This window comes from Sarcophilus harrisii, chromosome 3 (assembly GCF_902635505.1).
Source record: "Sarcophilus harrisii chromosome 3, mSarHar1.11, whole genome shotgun sequence".
NCBI classification, from domain to species: Eukaryota; Metazoa; Chordata; class Mammalia; order Dasyuromorphia; family Dasyuridae; genus Sarcophilus; species Sarcophilus harrisii.
The window spans coordinates 335,286,596-335,300,325 of NC_045428.1; positions in this window are offsets into that span (position 1 = coordinate 335,286,596).

Consider the following 13,730-nt stretch of genomic DNA (forward strand, 5'->3'; position numbering starts at 1 on the left):
TAAATAATATGGAAATAATTAAGCAAAGATTAAACAAAAATTTGTGAAACAAACATGCAAACATGGCGTTAAATTATTATCCCGTGGAATAAAGCTGAAACATATTTGAACTACTATAATAAAATGCAGGTGTATAAAATCTTAGCTATTCAGTTTAAAACTATAGTCCTTTCCAAATACTATACTAACTTACTAAACTAGTATTTGACTCAATCATCTGCCTGTTACTAGATGTATATTTGTATATGAAATAAGATTCTTAAATATTTTAAAACAATGTAAAAATAATTGGGTATTGATACAACTGTTTGTGGGACATAGCTGTTATTTTATTAATTATTGAAAGTAAACAGAAACATCTAAAGTTTGGTTTGGAGAAGATAATTTTAGCGCAATAAATTTTTTAGAGGGGTGTTTTATGTTAATGGGAAAATCAATTTTATTCCAATTTATTACTAATGTGGAAACAACATCTACTATATCACACTTCCTGTGGTAAGAACATGTTTCTTATAAACAACTTAATTGATATTTACTGCTTTGAACTTGATTATTTGAGTGTTATCCACAGTCTTTTATTATAACTGAATTTAACTTGGTGACTTTTAGGTGATATCATTTGTGTATCACAGGTCATCTTCTTGTAAAACATGTTCTATACCCTATGTTTTTGTGTGAATGTTGAAATCCTTGTTTGCCTCTGTTTCTCCTAAAGGAGGATATTTGAATTGAATCAGAATTAGTTTTAATCTAAGGTGTTTAAATTTGAAGTTCTGAAATAATTAACATTCCATTGGTTAATATTGTGAAGTTAAAAAATTGAGTAAAAATTTGGAGAAACCAATAAAATCAAATATATAAGTACACATACTTACAAACATATGTGTGAATAGTATACGTGTGTACATATTTATGTAATTTGGAAAGTAATGAAAGTTCTCATATATACCAATGTATGTGTAATCCTTTAGCTTATTATGACCATTGTTTATATCAGACACAAATTTTAAAGACAAAGTAGCATAGGATATTTGTAAACTAAATTCCCTAAAATTTCAGGTAAACTCAATTCCTACTTTGGTGTTCTCATTCTAGCTCTGTTATTGATTAGATTAGAACTGCAAAGTTTGAGTAGGTTATTTATTGGAGAAATAAATATTGAGAGTCTATGTCAACTTTTATTGAGATCTTTTCTGTTGGGGATTTTAGCAGGAAAAAATGAGGAGTCTCTGCAAGTAACCTGGAGACAAAATGGAAAAATCTAATGAAGAGGTGATCTTGAGGATGTAGTATTTTCCAGACTGTCCCTAAGGAAATATGTGTCAGAGACCTGACATCCAAGATTCAATAGGGATTGGTTTGAATGAATATTAAGTCAGGAGTGTTGAGTTTCATGGAGACTTAATATCTGTTGTTATTGCTGTCTATTATTCTATTATTCTCCCCCTTTGACTTTTATTTTCTGTTCTTTATACTACATTATCTAGATAATCTATATGTTGCTTGTTTTTTTCCTTTGAATTAGTTCTTGATTTTGGTCATTCTTACTATGGGTAATTTTGGTTATTCTTACTATAAATTGTACTGTGATTGGTTAATGATTCTGGTCCCACTCTATTTGGGGCTATTTCTGGTAATATCTGCAGTACTGTTTTACCTAGTCAGTGTACCCAAGGGTCCCCTTTATCTAAGAGAGGTGATATTAAGGGTTACTTAGAGGTTCAAGTCCCTTGAAATTGCCTTTTTGAATTGCCATATTTTCCAGAAACACTGGAACTAGAGCATATGAGAGGCCCTAACTGTATGAAGGACAAATCTTTCCCTGAGCTGATATAATTTGTGGTTATATCCCAAGCTTGATTTCTTGTTTCCTTGGGAGGCAAGACAGGTGCCAGAAATCTGTAACAGGTTGGGATAATGCTTGTGCAGTTGGAGTGCTTTGCAGATAAGCAGACTCTCCAATATTCATTTTCTAGAAGTCACCAAATGAAAAAAATGAGTCTTTTACCATCACCTTGCTCCTCCCTGAGAGGAGTGTTGTTCTTTCACCCTACTATTGCTACCTTGCCCATGGCATGCCCCTTTCTGATATCCCTTCCTCCTTTTATCCTGTTATTACAAAAATTTAAACTTCTGTAAAGCCTAGTAATCCCTTTGGGTTCCATATGCATTTACATTTCTCTTATAATAACTTTGATTTTCACATAAGTGACAAGGAGTGTGTTATTTGCCTCTTTAGTATTACTTGGCATATACAGTTCATTTCCTGCTTAATAAATGAGTTCAGATTAACAAGAGATATCTGGGAAGGGGATGGAGGAATGTAAAACAGGGGAAAGGCAAACCAATTGAATAATTTGAGTCATCCACAAATTCTTTGATCTGATTCTACCTATTTGGGGGTTTATTTGACTTACTCACTTTTCATTGGAAGTTTATATTACAGGCAGTTTCTTTCACTTTTTTACCCAGGTCTCTGTGGGACAATCATTTCTGAAAATTCATTCCTTGCCCTGAAGGGTTGAGAAAAACTATCCAAAGGCACCTCCTGCCTCTCTGCCTTTTTGAGAGAAGTTCATACCCCACTAGGGTCTTCCCTTTTGGCTTATTTTGAAGCTTTTTAGTCCACTTAGGTAATCAAACTCCATACAGGAACTGCAAGATGAGCAATTTCCATGCAGCTGCAAAGAAGAAAACAGGTATGACCTTTAAATTTGAAAGCATGCAAAAGATCATCTTGAAATACAGAGGCTGATTGAAAAGTAAAACTTTCCCTGTCCTTGAATCAGGATGTTAACTGCTTGTTTCCTTCAAGCTTTTAAATAGACATCTATTTCCATTGCACTCATTTGAATGGATTCTTCTCGACATTCATTATTTGAATTTTTTTTTAGATCACCAGCTTGGATCATATGATCTGTTGCTTCTAAATTCTAAAAACTAATTCAATAACAAATACCACAAATGTACTGAGCAAATACTACCTACAAAGTTCTCTGAAAATCCCAAGGCCCTGGTCTCAAACTAATGGGAATACATTAGATTAAGGCCAGGGCTTTGAAGGAGAAATACAAGTTATGAAATTATGTAGGACAAAGCAAAGCATAGTTTTATCACTTGCTGTAAAAAAAAACAAACAAAAAAAAATTATCCTTAGGTGAGACTTTTGCAGCTTTAGCTAAATGGTTCTTCAAGAATTATAAAAATATTTGATCACCTCTTCTTCTTTCCTGCCCTTGAACAGAAAATGTTTTTTCCATTTTGACAGCAAATCTTGCCAGCTATGTGGTAAATATTGCCCCAGAAACATTAAATTTTCCTTTCACTAATTCCCTCCCCTTTCTCTAAACTTCTCCTTATGGTGAGAGGTATTACTTTTCTATCCTAAATCGTTTCAGAGTGCTGTTGATTTTTTGATTACTCTATGTGGACATGAGGAGTTACAGAAAATCAAATCTGCATTTTAGGAAGATGAAGCTACTATCATTTAACATGCTTATTTAGCATGTTAATGATTTTGTTTTTCTTTTCAGCTTGTCCACTCAATTTCACCCAAACTCCATAAGTGGATTCAGCTGGTGGGAGAGATTCTCCAAAGACTCACCAGAAACACAAGTTGAGAAATTCCTTAATAGGCTCTTAACTTTTGGGGCATTATACCCTTTGGTAGCTGAGGGAGGCCTATTGACAATTTGTCATAATAATGTTTTATATGTATACAAGAAAAATACATAGGATTGCAAAGGAAACCAAAGGCTAGTATAAATAAATATATCTTTGTTATCTAAGTACATAGTCTCCTGAAATCTATACATGGAAAGTACCTGTAGACTCAATCATTTTTAATAACTCACATTTATATAGCATTTTACATTCTTTTTTTTTCATTTTATCATCACAATCCTATGAAATAGTGTGAGAAATACTAAAAGTTAGATTTTCACAAAATGTTTCAAGTTAATGTAAAATAGCAAGCACTATTGATCAATCAGCTTTCAGAAGGAAGTAGCCTAACCACAAAGTCCTACTTAAGGAAGCCAGGCTAGAATCTGGCTTAAATTTACTAGAGTCAATGACCCAGCCAAGGCTTTTCTTCTTTGCATTTGCTTGATGTGCTAATGCGTGTTATCTGACACACCCTGAGGGCAGAGAAAGTCCTTATTTTTGTACAGGGATGTGTGACCAAGGAGGGGGACTATATCAAAGGGTCATGGAAGAGATGGGTAAAGAATATTGTAATTCTGAAGAGTTCTGAAGGAAAGAACTGCATGGGACTAACAGTACAAAGCTTGTTCTCACTTCTGTATTGGCAAGCTTCTCTGCTTTTTGTAGGATGCATCTGCTTTTTGCAAGATTCATAATAAAAAGATTCTTCAGGGCAGCTAATTGGTGTAGTGCATAGAGCACCAGTCCTTAAGTCAGGAGGACCTGAGTTCAAATATGGTCTTAGACACTTAACACTTCCTGGCTGTGTGACCCTAGGTAAGTCATTTAACCCCAGTTGCCTCAGCATAAATAAAAAAGATTCTTCTTTTACTCTGGACTTGAGATTCATTTTTGGACTCAGAACTGAGTCCCAGCAAGGGAGGGGGCTTGGTGAGTCCATTTATAACAGTAGGTAATATATGTATTAGAGTTATCTAAATGGGGAAACCAAGGCTCAAAAAGGTCAATGAATTTTCCCAAGGTCACACTGCTAATAATGATGAAGCTGAAAGTCAAGCCCATATTTGCTGCTTCCCTTTTTAATGCTCTTGTCCATTATGGCACATTGCAGCGCAAATGCTTTGTAAATGGATGAGTATTTTCAAAAACATGCATGTGGGTTTGGGAAAGTGCCTCTATAAAGGTTTCATCCTTAAAGAATGAATTTATGGAAGGAAATGGGAACAACCTATAGCTTCGATAATGAAAAAGGGATAAATAATGCTGAGGTACTAGACAGATGATATCTTCTAAGGAAAAATAATAAAATATTAATTCCAGGATAAGGAACAGGGAGAATTTTACTTGTGGTTCTTTTCACATTATTGCGGAGATGCTGTAGGCAGAACAGAGCTCTGAATCACCCCAAACAGACACTGAAGGGCAATTACTTTTTCTAAAACAAAGGATATTAAACCACACACCCTCCCTCCAACCCCAGAAAATTGAAAGGAAACAAAATTCTCAGACTCTTTCACAACTTGGCCCTTCAGAACTTTCCAGACTTACACCTTACTTCTCCTTATATACTCCAAAGAAAATCCAAAGAAAATGTCCTCACACAAGATATTCCATCTTCCAAATCTCAGTGTCTTTAGTTGCCTTATATATCTGTTACTCTTTCTTTTCTCATCTATATCTCATTGCCTCAGGTAATGCCTACATGTCTCAGGTAAAGTTCTTTCTTAAGAAATCTTTCCCAGTCCTTCTTAATTTTATTATCTTCCTTTGAAAGTATTCTCAAATTTAACTTTCTACATAGTTGTTTACATATTGTCTCTTCCATTAGGCTATAATACCTTTAAAAGTAGGGATAGCTTTTGTACTTCTGTGCATTCCATAAACTCAGTACCTTTCCTGGAGCATAGTAAGTACTCAAATACTTGTTGAGTAAGAAGGTTGAATTTTTATTGGAGGAATTGAAAGAAAGATAGATTAAGTCCTGTTAACATTAACTTGTACACGTTTACTTAAAATCTTCAGTTCCTTAGTTGAGAATTCATTTCAATATATCTAATAACAATGTATAGTCAGCCATGTATATACACTGCTGCTGTTAATATCTGGTCATTAGTTAGTGTCCACTGATAAATGTTATATTAGTAGCACCTCTGTTGATCTCTCTATTCTTTCTAAAATGGATTAATTCTTTTAATTGCTAATTTCTGTCTTCATTAAGGGCCCTCAGCTTATTGAGTGGTACAATGTGCTTTGAAACCAAGTGAAGATAAAAGAGAACACTAATGGATATACTTCAGTTCTCAGGCTAACTTTATTTAGTAAATGAAAGGTTTTCTTCAGAAGATGTTAGCATATCAACAAAGAATTTATCAAACATCAGAAATTGTGTTTTTGTTTACTCTCCTATTTGAAAAAGATACTGCTTATTGGTTTTAATCAGATTCCTTTGATCTCCTTAGAAGTCTCAAGTAAATTCACCATAGGAATGAGAACATCAATGTCACTACAATTCAGTCACCTTCTTTGATGATTGTTAATGGATATTAGTTGTGATTTGTCAGGGATAGGTCCTTGTTTGGAAGAAACCTTTGAAAAACCATTTAATTCATTTTTACAAATGAAGGAAATTAGGCAGAGACAAAGATTGTTTTCTAACTTTACAACATTTCTAGCAACTGCCCCTTTCTTCTGACTGCAAGTATCCTGATACCTCATTCCTAGAGTATGGCAATACCCTGCTTCTTAGTTTCTCTGCCAAATTTCTCCACACCTGAATTCATTCTTCACTCAGCAACCCAAATGATATATCTATATGTAGGTCTAACCATATCACTCCCTTATACAAAAGAATTCAATGGCTCCCTGTCCTATTAGGGGAACAAGTATAACATTCTCTGACATTCATGGTCCTTTGTGATTTGATTCCTTCATACCTTTCTAGTTTTCTGTCTTCTTACTCTCACACCCTCTGGCCTTCTTTATGTTGACATGCTATCTCTTGACTATGAGTATTTTCAAAATCTGTCTTCCATGTTTAGAATTCTCACTTTCTTCACATCTGTTTCCTATCCATCCTGGCATCCTTTAAGTCATAAGTAAACTCTTATCTTCTGCTAGAAGACTTGCCTATTCCCCTTAATATTAGTATCCTGTCTATGTTGGTTATTTCTAATTCATCCTGTAAGTGTTTGGTACATAAATAAATAATATATAAATTTATATTCTCTCACTTATTAGAATGAAAATTTCTTGAGCACTGTTTTTTTTTTCTTTTCTTTTTTGTTCCTAGTTCTTATTATGGTGCCCAGTTCATAACTGGGATTGTTGTTGACTGACAAAACATGTTAGAATCTGAATAAGAAAATGAATAATGAACAAATAGTTGGAATTTGGACTCAGATTTTGTGATATAAATCAAAAGATCTTTCCACTAAAAGTGTATGGATTTATATAGCTAGAAGCAAATGAATAGCTCCATCAATAGAGGGATGAGCTTGGAGCTAGAAAGTTGAGTCATTTTAGTTGTGCCCAAATTTTCATGAATTCTTTTGGGATTTTCTTAGCAAAGGTACTGGACTGGCTTAGCATTTCTTTCTCCAATTCATTTTACAAATTAAGAACTGGGATAAATAGGATTAAGTAATTTGCTCAGGATTCTGTAGGTAGTTACTTTTTGAGGCCAGATTTGAACTTGCTGATTCCAAGCCCACTGTACCATTCACTGCACCACTTACCTTCCTAGGAATCAGGAAGACATGAGTTCAAATACATTTTTCAACACTTATATTGTGTGACACTGGGAAAGTCACTTAAACTGTGTGCTTCAATTTCCTCAAATGTAAAATAGGGATAATAACCGCACTCACCTCATAGTTCTTGTATAAGTCAAATGAGAAAATACTTATGAAGTGCTTAGTATAATACCTAGAACATATCAAGCATTTAATAAATGCCTATTCCTTTTTCTCATGATATATGGTTGCATATACATGTGTATGCATATGTCTGTATGTGGATATATACACATACAGACATGTATATTCACATATGTGTGTATTTAAATGTATAAATATATATATATATATATAAAATCTCATTAGAACATTTTTTTCCTTTCCAGTATTGAGTGATATCCTTGAATATATATAATATGAATAAGTGAAATAACAAACATTTATTAACTATTATATGCCAGCTATTATGTAAATGTATTTATAAAACTATAATTATTTAGATATATACATATATAAAACTATATATGCGCATCTATTTATAGAAGACAGATAAGACTGATGAGTATAACCTATATCTTTATGTATATATATATATATATATATATGTATATATATAAAGACATGGGTTCATACACACACACACACACACATATATATAATGATATGTATATGTATGCATTCACACATACCTGTGAATCTAACATATAGTTATAAGTATGAAAACATATATATAATATGTGAATACAGGATGTAGTGGGAAAATTGAAGTAGATTTATATGTATTTATATATATATATACATACATGCATATGTATGCATATATATCCATAAATTATACTAGTAATTATAGTGATATATTTTAAAAGTGATTTGTAGTTACAAAGTGTTTTACATGTATAATAACAGTATGCAATTATTTAATGTTTTAAGATTTTCAAAGTACTTTTTTCTTTAATTATAATTCATTTAAATTTAATTACAAAATAGAAAGATAAAAATGACAACTGCACAGCAGGACAGGAGAAGATTCAAAATATGAAAAAATCTTGTTTCAAGAAGGTCTATATAATAAATATAACAAATCCTATAAATGTCTGTCTTTGCTTCCTCATAGATTTTCTATTGTTCTCTGTGGTGTACTTTTAACTTTATTCTCTTTTCCCCCTTTCCCTTCCTCAACCTCCCTCAAAAAAATTAAGCATAGATATGTAGGTATGTGTATGTATGTATGTAAACACACACACACACACACACACTTTACGGTAATAGAACATTCTTTTTGCTCTCTCTTTTTTTTCCTTTTTTTTTTATTGACAGCAGATTGCTAGTGTAATCAACTAGCTCTTTCCTTCTCACCTAGTTATCTCAGCGGCACAGCTGGAACTTGTGTGCCTTATCATCTACCTTTGCTCAGATGGAGTCTGCATTGTCTGGAAGGTAGAATTTTCTGTGGTTAGGGAAGAGGGAACCTCCAAAGCTAGCTATGACTTGCCAATTGCTATTTCAGGGGAACTAGCCAGAACACCCTCCTGGTATCTTTCTTCAGATTTTCTCTCAGTAGAATAAATCTTGTTTGTATTTATAACCCTACATTCACTTTGAATTATTATTTTGTCTTGGTTGTGGAAGGAATCTGCAGAGTTTGAAATTTTCTGACCTATTCCTCCATCTTCCCATAATCCTCTCCAAAGAACTTTATAATAACTCTCTTCTTTACAGTGATTAAAAATTATTTTTCTAATTTGTAAATGAAGAATACTGAAGCTCAGAAATGTTAGGTAACTTTCCTTAAGACTACACAGCTAATAAAGGGCAGAGCTGAAACCCAAGATTTGGGGCTTTAAGTTCAATGAGGTTTTCATTCCATAATATTTCTCTCATCTACCTGTTTCTGACTATATTGAAAAGATAAAGTTCATAATTCCTAAAGAAGAAAATGAACTCATTTGAATATTTAATATGCATTTTTTCCTATGTAGCACCAACTCTTCATGCAATAAATTAGATGAGACTTGCAATGACAAAAACTGTATTAAGATTCTAGTACACACACAGAGGATTGATTTAGCAGTGACTTGGAGAATTAATGATCTAAAGTTGTTGTGCATATTAAGTAAGGGTTATTGCACTCCAGTGAGGGTTGGGCAAATTGATAAGGAGAAATCAGGAACAAATTCAACTCTTCCTTTTTATTTTCCCATTTCCTTATTTGAAAATAAAAGTGTTTTTTGAGAAAGTATCAGAAGGTTCCCAACTTTTTTTAAAAAAAGGAAATGTAAAAAGGCTGAATTGCACTAAACACTGTACAAAAAAAACAAACAAAGAAAACATATGAAACTAATGACAAAAATTTTACTACTGTTTACATGACACCAAATGACTAGGGTTGCTGTCTCAGGAAAAAAAAATAACTTAAATTCCACAGCTTGTTATGGTGACACAATGAGTAGAGAACTAGGCGTGGAATTAGAATAGACATGACTTCAAATTTAAACTTGGATGTTTCATAGCTATGTGATGTTCAACTAATAATTTAACCTGTTTCCCTCAGTTTCCTTAAATGCAAAATTGGGATAATAGTAGCATTTGTTTGTCAGGGTTGCTGTGATTATCAAATGAGAAATTAATAGTAATAACTCATGTTTCTAGAATATTTCACATAACACTTAAATAAGATTTACTATGTATTAGACACTGTTAAATCCTTTGCAAATATTAATTCATCCATTTTTATTAATATTCCTTTCAGCTTTGAACTTTTGCTACTATCATATGTTTATTTTTTTTAAATCACAGGATTTTATAATTTATACTCAGAAATTACCTGATAAATCACTGACTTCAACCCCCTTATTTAACAAATAGAGATGCTGGGGTCTAGAAAAGTTAAGGCACTTCCCATTAGAACTTCCCAAAGATCAGGGAATATTTTTGCCTTACTTTTTATCCTAAATATATAACATAAAACTTGGCACAAAGTAGGTACTTAAATATATGTTAACTTACTTGACTAAAGTGAGATAATGACAAAAGAACTGTTCTTTGAATTCATTCTTGGCCCATGGTAAGCATGGTTCTTGATTATTTGAATTGCCTAAAGTCCTACAGGTAAGGACAAAAGACCTATGATTTGATTCCAAGTCCTTTGAGTCTTTCAGCTATAGCAAATTGACTTCAAAAGTTGAGAGAGAGAGAGAGAGAGAGAGAGAGAGAGAGAGAGAGAAATTAAAAAATATATATTACCTTTTCCTCACAATAACCCTGTAAAGTAGATACTATTATTGTACTAATCTAATCTTACAGTTAAGGAAGCTAAGTCAAAACAGTAACTTGACTTTGATAACTCAGCGTCTAAATCTGAATTTGAACTAATTCTTGTTGTTTTCAGAACAAGCATTCTACCCATTTCATAAGTTCTTCTGAAAGTAGATATTGTTTCTTTCTTCTCCTTCTCTTCTTCCTGCTTTTCTTTTTATGGGACAATAAAATAAAGTTTATTTTAGCAGCATTTCCTGACCTTCCTGGTTTCAACTCTATGCACCTATTTGACCCTGCCAAATTAAACTCCTCTCCTTTCCATTCTCATTACCATGTTGTTAACTTTGACTGACACCACTTCCCTTCACTTCTTCTTCCTGCTGACTGGAAAGCTAGAGAGTTTAATGCCAAATTCCTTCCAATGCCTTTTCTGGAAGGCAGAAACTACCTTCAACCTTGCATCTGCTGCTCTGTCTGGTTTCAACTCTATGGAAGGAGTTATCCCCTAATGTCCCACCCTCACCAATGCTTTTGCACCTTCTTTTATGGGTTGTTTTCCCTTTAGACTATAATCTCCTTGAAGGAATGATCTTTTTTTTTTAAAATTAATTATATTCCAGGGCCAAACAGTGCCTGGCACATAGTAGGTCCTTAATAAATGTTTATTGCCTTGAATTGAATTGGATCATATTTCAATATTGGGGGGGGCAATAAATTAAAAGGCATTTTTAAGCACTGATTATCTGTTAGTCATTGTACTAGGTGCCAGGATACAAAATGAAAAATATTCCTTTTACTCAAAGTATGTAGTACCTAATAAGAACACATATACATATATAGATATATCAAAATAAATATGTAACCCTGTATTATAAAAAATGAAAATATGTGAAAACCAAATAGGTTTTATTATACAATCTATCAGTTGGTGACCCTTTTTGATTTGGGGGTTTTGGTTTGATTTTTTTAAAGATTTGAAGGAAAGAGCAGTTTCAAGGAGTTTTAACTGCATGCTAAAGCCTTGATCCTATCTTGCCATTAGATTAAAGCTTGAGAATATCTGATTCTAGTTTACTTCCCAGTACAATAAGTATGGTTTTCTCAATTATTGAAATAGGCTGACAAATTTCTCAACAGTATATAGCTTTCATCATAGGTTTGTATAATTGGAGGGCTTACATTTTTACTCTAGGAATAAATGATTTTGCATAGATAAGCAATATGTAGATGTTTTTAATTGAATTTTTAAAAATGTACCAGCATATTGGTGCTCAGATGTGTGTGCATATTTTGCCAATTAAGGCAAATGATAGCTGGCATTTATATGTCATGTTAATGTTTGTAAAGGTTTTATACTTACTATCATATTTGAATCTTGCATACTCTAAGTTACTACACAGATGAGAAAAAAAAAATCTTAGCTAAGGGAATTGCCTATAGTCAGACAGTTGTTATTGAAGGCAGGATTTGAGCTCAAGTTGTTTCGGATGCCAGATGCAGCATCTTGTTCTCAAATAGTCAGGCATTTATCAGCATCAGGATTTTAGCAAGGGAAAACCTTGCCAAAATAATGTCTCTTGTAATAATCAAAAAGTCAGATATCAAATAATTTAAGATATCTAATAAGAGGTACTATGTCTTTGACCTGATAATCTCTTAAATGTCTTTCCTTTCTTTAGAGCAGAGGGAAATTTATATCTCCTGAAATCAGCCATTGTATGAGAGAGAGTGTTTTTATGTGAAGAAACCATCCATTTAATATTCCAGAAATTTTCTTACTTTTTGCTAATGAGATATCAGATGCATATTTGACACCAGTGGTTTTGTTTTTTAATCTGTCTATTCTGAAATAGTTTTTTATTGTTTTATTGATTTTTAATTTGTTTGATTGTTTTTGATTAATTACTGATGAATGTTCTGGAAAATGGCCCTTACCCCTCTTTTTGGATTATCTAAAACTAGACCTGCTGAGATTCTGAAAATGATAAAAAAGGAAAAAATCTCCAAAGATAAGTATAATTATTTTTTGTTTGTTTCTTTAATCACTCATGGGTCTAAAACGTGAGGTAGTTTGATAAGCCTTAACGGTTTTTTTCTTGCTGACGCCTATGCCTATTCTCAATCATAGTTTCTTCATCTAAATACAATGTAGATATTATCAGTCTAGACATGTAGGTTAACTTATGTCTGAATCTCATTTTTATTCAGAATCATTTCAATCATCTTTATGGAATAGTATAGGTTCTACATTATATCAGCTTACTTTCATCAGAATCTAATGTTCTAGCTCACAGTAATCTTAGAACATACTATAATGTGATAATACTTTGTAATTCTGAACCTATTTGTATTAACATTCTCTATTGATTAGTTAATTTTTTTAAAGTCCTTAATTTGGTGACAGTAGCTGTTGTATTTTTTTCTGTTTTACATGCATCTAATTTTTTTTCTTAACACTGAGTTAATAGGATTCTAAGATTGACATTTGTGAAATTATTGCTAGCTTTCTTTATAACTAATGAGATAAAAGTTCCAATACCTTAACTTTTAGCCATTTTCTCACAAACAAGAAGATGTAACTAACTTCACTAGACTTGTGTGCATGTATGTATATTTACTTGTATAACTTTGTAATAGAGCAATATTATAAGATAATATATTACCCTCTATTCTATTTTTCTTCTTCCCTGGTCATTATAATAGATAAAATATATCAATGGAGTATCTATGAGTGTGTATGGTTTACAACAAACTTTCATAAATGATAGCAATTACTCCTGGGAAGTTTTGAAACTCATGAAATGAGTGAAGTTTTTAATTCAGTTAGCCAACTAACATTTAATAAGTACCTACTACATACTAGTCATTGTACTAAACAGTAAAGATACATATTGTGTAAACATCACCTTTTTTTCAATATCTCCCATGGTAAGGGTAGTAGAGATTGTGACCACGGTTGGAAGAAATGGGAGAGGATAGATAGCTTGGGCCAAGGTTAGTCATTTTTATATGTAATTATTGGATAAACAAAGATTTAATTTATTGGTTTAATCATGGTTTATGTATTGGACT